General features: G+C 45.2%; 1 pseudogene; it reads right to left on the bottom strand.

Moving 5' to 3' along the window:
* Positions 1 to 282: 282 nt before the first annotated feature.
* LOC142840957 (transcription initiation factor TFIID subunit 10 pseudogene) lies at positions 283 to 999 on the bottom strand (annotated as a pseudogene).
* Between the last annotated feature and the right edge of the window lie 4781 nt (positions 1000 to 5780).

Here is a 5780-nt window from a genome sequence, read left to right as displayed (position 1 = left end):
AACCCCATACCAAACTGAGAGGCCCACAAATGTCAACGTCTGGTGCGTTGGGGTCTCTGGGTAAGGGTCTCACGCAAATCTCTAAGCCAGTTGTGTCTCCACAAACAAAGCTCAGAATCATAGAACAGTGTCCTGCTGCAATGGCCCCTTCCCCATTGCAAAGCTGCCCCTTAGCTTCAAATAATTCCGGTGTAAAAATCTCTGATTTTTAGCTAAGATTTTTAATTTGACATTTCCAGCAATACTTATTTATTTATTTATTTGCCTGTCACAATAAAGTTTATTATGAAAACAGGCTGTTGTGGGGACAGAGGAAAAGACAAATACATCTGGGTTAGGTGGCTCAGGTGAAGTAGTGTGGCTTCTTCACATTGATGCCATATTCCCTGAGGGCAGGGATCAAGTCCTCCATGGTGAGGGTGTACTTGCGGTCCTTGCTCTTGCTCTGGGAGCTGCCAGAGGCTGTGTCCTTCATTTTGCAGTGCTGTAGGGCATCATTGGCAATATCTGAGATGAATTTCTGGGCAGCTAGTGAGATGAACCGGATTATGCATGGGTCTGAAGCTTCAAAGCCAGCACGGTTCTGGTAATAACCAGTCACTGCATCTGGGATCGCAGGGGTGTAATCCTCCAGCTGCATCAACAAGTCCACCAGTGGCGTGCTGGACACTATGGGCTTCACTTCTCCATTGGCCGCGCTCGGCAGGGCGTAAACCTTGTTGAATATTGCCTCTTCAGAGGGAGCCATGCTGCCTGCTGCCACCTAGGCCTGTCCGCTACTTTCCGCTGGCTCCAGGCTCGTGCCACTATGGGTGCTGTGCCCATAGTAGAGGCTCCAGACCCGGGTCCCCCTGCCATCCCCGCGGGGCTGGCCTTGTTCTTTGTGGCTGTGCTGGTGGGGAACATGGTGTGAGCCAACACAGGAAGCGCTGGTCCCGCGACCAAGGCAGCACAGGCCTGAGCCGCCTCTGGGTCCACGCCGGAACCGCTGCAGCTCATGGGTCTGGTGGGAGAGGCAGCGAACCAGTATATTTATTGAAGAGTATGTCACAGTGCCCTGTGATTTCCCTTTTAGCATGTGCAAGTTTCTGGGACTTGGTATCATGTCTTTCACCCAGCTCTTTGTTTCAATACCCATTGTTGACACACCGGCATCATTCCCCCATCCTTCACTAGTTTCTGGTTAAATAGATTGTTTTCCAAATAGTCTCCAAAATTAAATTGCTCAGAGGAGCTGCCTCAGTGGTTAAGAGCACTTGCTGCTCCTCACAGATGATCTGGATTTGGTTACCAGCACCAATGGAGGTTGGTTCACAAACCTATAACTCCAGAGCTAGGTAATCTGACACCCTGTTCCCAGAGCTGTGTGTAATTGCACTTGCATGTTCAAATGTACACAACACACATCTATATATAAACAAAGTCTTAAAAGTTAGATTGCCAAGCAAAAATTGAAAATATTTTCATATAATCATGTAAAAGGTGAATATTCATGGAGAATTTTTTCATTTTATTCCTATTTTTATACTAGGATATAGAATTCCCTAGGATAAAGCTTCATTAGTTGACTTTCAGAAACCTTGAAATTTTCCCTCTGTTTGGCCAAGCTTATATAGTCTCACTCTTTAACTCAGCTCCTACAGGAGAATCCAGCAAACAACGTCATATAAAATGGTATAACTTTGCCCAACTGAAGTCTGAAATGGCCCTGTTTTCCAAAAGAACAGAAGGTTCCGTTCACCCTGAGCTAAGCATACAAGGAAGACCCACAGTTTGACCTTGGTAGGATAGGTCATCTTGAAGTGCAGAAGCTGCAGTGATTTCTCCAGCTTTTCTCTCCATGAACACAGCTCTCAGCTCAGCTCACGGGAACTTATACACTACGGTATAGAAGGAGGTTTTGACTGATTCTACAATTGCCAACAGTGCGTCATCCGATCTTGGATTTGAATGTGCTATGGTTTTTGTCTTTGATACCTCCATATTTCTTGTTTGCTCCCTTTGTTGTTATTTTGACATTTTATTTAGTATTAGTACATAGATATAAAGTGTTTGGAGCCAATATATCTCCAATTCCCTCCCCTCTATTCCTTTCGTGGCAGTGTGTGCCTGGATCACAAGAACTGACACACAGAGACTGGTGGACCCTGGGACTCGCTTACCAGGCCGTCCAGCAAAATGGAGAGCTGCAGATTCGGGAAGAGACCCTCTATCCAAAAATAAGGTGAAAAAGTGATCCGAGAAGACATCCCAGTGTCACCATCTAGCCTCCACACAAGATACACACACACACACACACACGCACACACACGGACATCTAAAAAGAAAGTAGTCCTCTGACACTTACTTGCCTTTGGTTCCCAGAGAGGGACATGCAGGTAGAGACCTTACCCTCTGGAGTTGCCTAGCCTCCAGTTCAGCAGACATATTTTAAAAATAGCTTCAACAGTACTTGGTGGCTCACACATCTGATCCCAGCACATAGGAGGGAGAATCAGGCAGATCTATGTGAGTTCAAGACTCCCATGGTTTATGTAGAGCACTCCAGGAGAGCCAGTGAGACCTCCTCCCCAATTTTTTATTATCACTGCTCCAGTCAAAAGCCAAATTGAGGGGCTTTTCCCATATATGTGCCTACCCCATTATCCTTGTCTCTGTGGGTCATCACAGTTGCTGTTGGGGTTAATGGTGTGTTTTGACTCTGTTGTGATTTTTGTTTCCTTTTTTACCTGCCCCTTGTTCTTCCTCCATCTGCATATCTAGATATCATGGATCTGCTCTCACAATGCTCCCACTGTCTCCATCGCTGTCTCTCTGTTCCTTTCTATCCACCCCCCTCTCTCTGTCACTGTCTCTCCCCCATCCCTTTGAAGACAAAACACCAAGAATAGATATGTCCATTCTCTGTTAAGATTCTGGACTTCCCAGAGACTCTCAACAGAATACACTAGGACTTCTCTCCCACAGTGCAATGGTGTCCTCTCGCCAAGACCACAACCTTATTTTTCTCTAACCTTGTTCCAGTTTACTGACAGTCTGTTAGTTACTTTAACGTGCATTCTTTTCTCAACTAATTCTCTTGCTCAACCAAAGATTGTTGCTCAACGCAAAGCTCACCAAGCTAATGCTCTATCTACACATGTTAAACTGTGCACTGTTTGACGCACATTCCAGCTTCCACCATGAGAATTTTCTCCTGTTCCTCTTTTCCCTGGGGGAGGGTGAAAGGGCAGAGAAGAAGGGATGCGAAATTGAATGGAATGGACATGTACGTTGTGAAAGACACAAAGAATAATTAAAAGGATTATTAAAAAGCTGGACTCTAACTGTATAAAAACACTGAATTGTGTCAACACCGGGGAGAAACATTAGCAAGCAAATCCTAAATACTGGGTTAGTATCTATTTTCTGTGAGATTCACTTACTAATGGAGATGAAAGGTAGTGATTTCATTGAGCAGCTTGAACAACATATTTTAATATGTGAAGACACAAGCACTCATGAGTTACCGAGGGACCGTGAGAGTGTGAAATGGGAAAGGGTAGCTTCAGTGGAAGTTCTCTGCTGGAGCTGACTACTTTAAAATAGTGTGGCCATGTGGGAAGGGGGAATGTTCGTGGGCTAAAGCAATGTGTCAGAGGGCTGTCCCCAGTCTGTGAGTGAGACACTCTGAACCATGAGCAAGGAACTGGTCCACTGAGAGAATGATTTCCCTCTACAGTGTCACTTGCTCCAGCTTTGAAATTTCTGCAGTCAAGACAAAAGGAATTTCCTGATGTAAGGAAGCTGAGAATGTAATTGTAAGCAGATTAACACAAGTACTTTGGATATACTGACCTTTGGAAAACATTGTTTTCAATTTCATGGAGGGAGAACATGGATAAAAGTGAAGCTTTGCTCCTATGAGTGTACACATCCACGCGTGGGTGAGGAGGGGATTGTGTCTCCTCTAGCACTGTACATTCCCAGGTGCAGAGTGTGCACGGCCTTCTCGGTTGAAGCTAGACATCCTGGGAATGGGTGAACATAATACGGTCACAACTAGTGATTAAATCATTCATATTGCTCAGACAGTTCCTAACTTTGTCTCACTCTCCAGACCACAGAGTCAGCTGTTCAGACTCTCAGAGGGAAAATCCTGACTCTGGCCACTAGGGGCACCATGGATGTTTACTTTTGAGTTGATGTCAGTTAAATATCTTAAATGTTCACTGCAACAGGGGTTCTGTGTGACAAATCTCCACACACATTAACACAGTCCTGTTTGCTGTTGACCCCAGATCTGCATCCCATTATAGGCTCATTGTTTCCTCCCTTGGTGCAGACTGAACCCTGCAAACTGTAGTGTGGTGGCATTTCGGTTGTATTTTAATAAATACAGACTCTCTGAAGATCTGAGAGTAAGACAGACCCACTAGTCAGCCTGATAGACCAGGTTATGGTAACATGCGCCTGTAATCCCAATAGCCACAGTTGGACACACTTTTAATCTGAGTGGTGCTCGCCTTTAATCCCAGCCCTAGTTAGGCATATGACACTGGGGGAGACAACGATCAGTCACACATTCTCATTCTGAGATTGCTGGAAGCAGGATCACCATTTCAGACTGAGGTTCAGCTAAGAGCCAGTGGCTGGCTGTTTTGCTGTTTGAATCTTCAAGTTGAACCCCAGTGTCTGAACCTGAGTATTTATTAATCACGCTTCACTGTCGAGATTTCTCCCCAGGAGTCGAGTGTGGGTTCTCCAACACCCCATTCTTTCACGGGGTTCTCCATTCTCCTCCAGTCACTGGAGTCCCTGGCTCTCCTGTGTGCTCTGCACACATCTGTCAGCTCCTGAGCCTGCATCTCCATCTGCTTCCACGCACTCCTGCCGTCCCTGGCACACGCTGGTGATTCCCAGGAGCTCCAGAACTACCTGGCATTTTATAATATGGACACGCAGAGGACATGTCTCTAGAATGTGCTCAGGACTAAAGCTTGGACATTCCCCAATGATCCGTTTGGTGAATCTTTGTTGTCAAGGCAACACTATTGGGAGGTGGTAAGACTTGATAAGCAAGACTCTGTGGGAGGCCCTATGTCTTTGGAGCCGAGCCTCTGAAGGGATGGATATAGTGAACCCAGTCCTGTGTCTTTTAGTCTATGCTCCCTAGCCACGAGATGGCTGCTTTTTCTCTACCATGCACTCAAACCAAAGGATGCTGCCTCACCACAGATCAAAAGCAACAGAGTCAAACTGTCCAGGACTGGGGTTTCAGTCCTACTAGGAAAACTGTGCTTTTGCTTTATAAACTAATGATCTATTTGTTCCTGTAAGAAAACCTGACACACACAGTCTTCCCTTACACCTATCAGGATTTTCAGATTATAAATTCTGTATTTAGGTTCATTAACTGATCATTTTAAAGACCGTCACACTGTGCCCTCCATGACCTGAAACCTGCGGTAGAAATCAGACTGTCCTGGAAATTCACGGACATCTGCATTCTTATGTATCGTGGATGTTGCAATAAAATTGTGTAGCACAATGCATGGCCAAACTAATTTTTTAAGAAATTGGGTTGATTTTGTGGTTAGGAGAATCTAAACATTGTCTTTGTAAATTCAAACTAAGCAAAGTCTCTGCTAAGGAGTTATACTGCCATCCCTGCATGTTTCTCTTGTTGGCTGTATCCATGCCAGACAAGAATTCTACCAGGGAGTCTGTATGTGCCCGGCTCCAAGATTTTTCTTTAGGTCTACGTGGATGGACACTTATTTTATCATAGTGCCACCTTG

The sequence above is a fragment of the Microtus pennsylvanicus genome, chromosome X (genome assembly GCF_037038515.1).
Source record: "Microtus pennsylvanicus isolate mMicPen1 chromosome X, mMicPen1.hap1, whole genome shotgun sequence".
NCBI classification, from domain to species: Eukaryota; Metazoa; Chordata; class Mammalia; order Rodentia; family Cricetidae; genus Microtus; species Microtus pennsylvanicus.
Note: the sequence above shows the minus strand (reverse complement) of the source record. Positions and strands in the feature narration are given on the sequence as shown.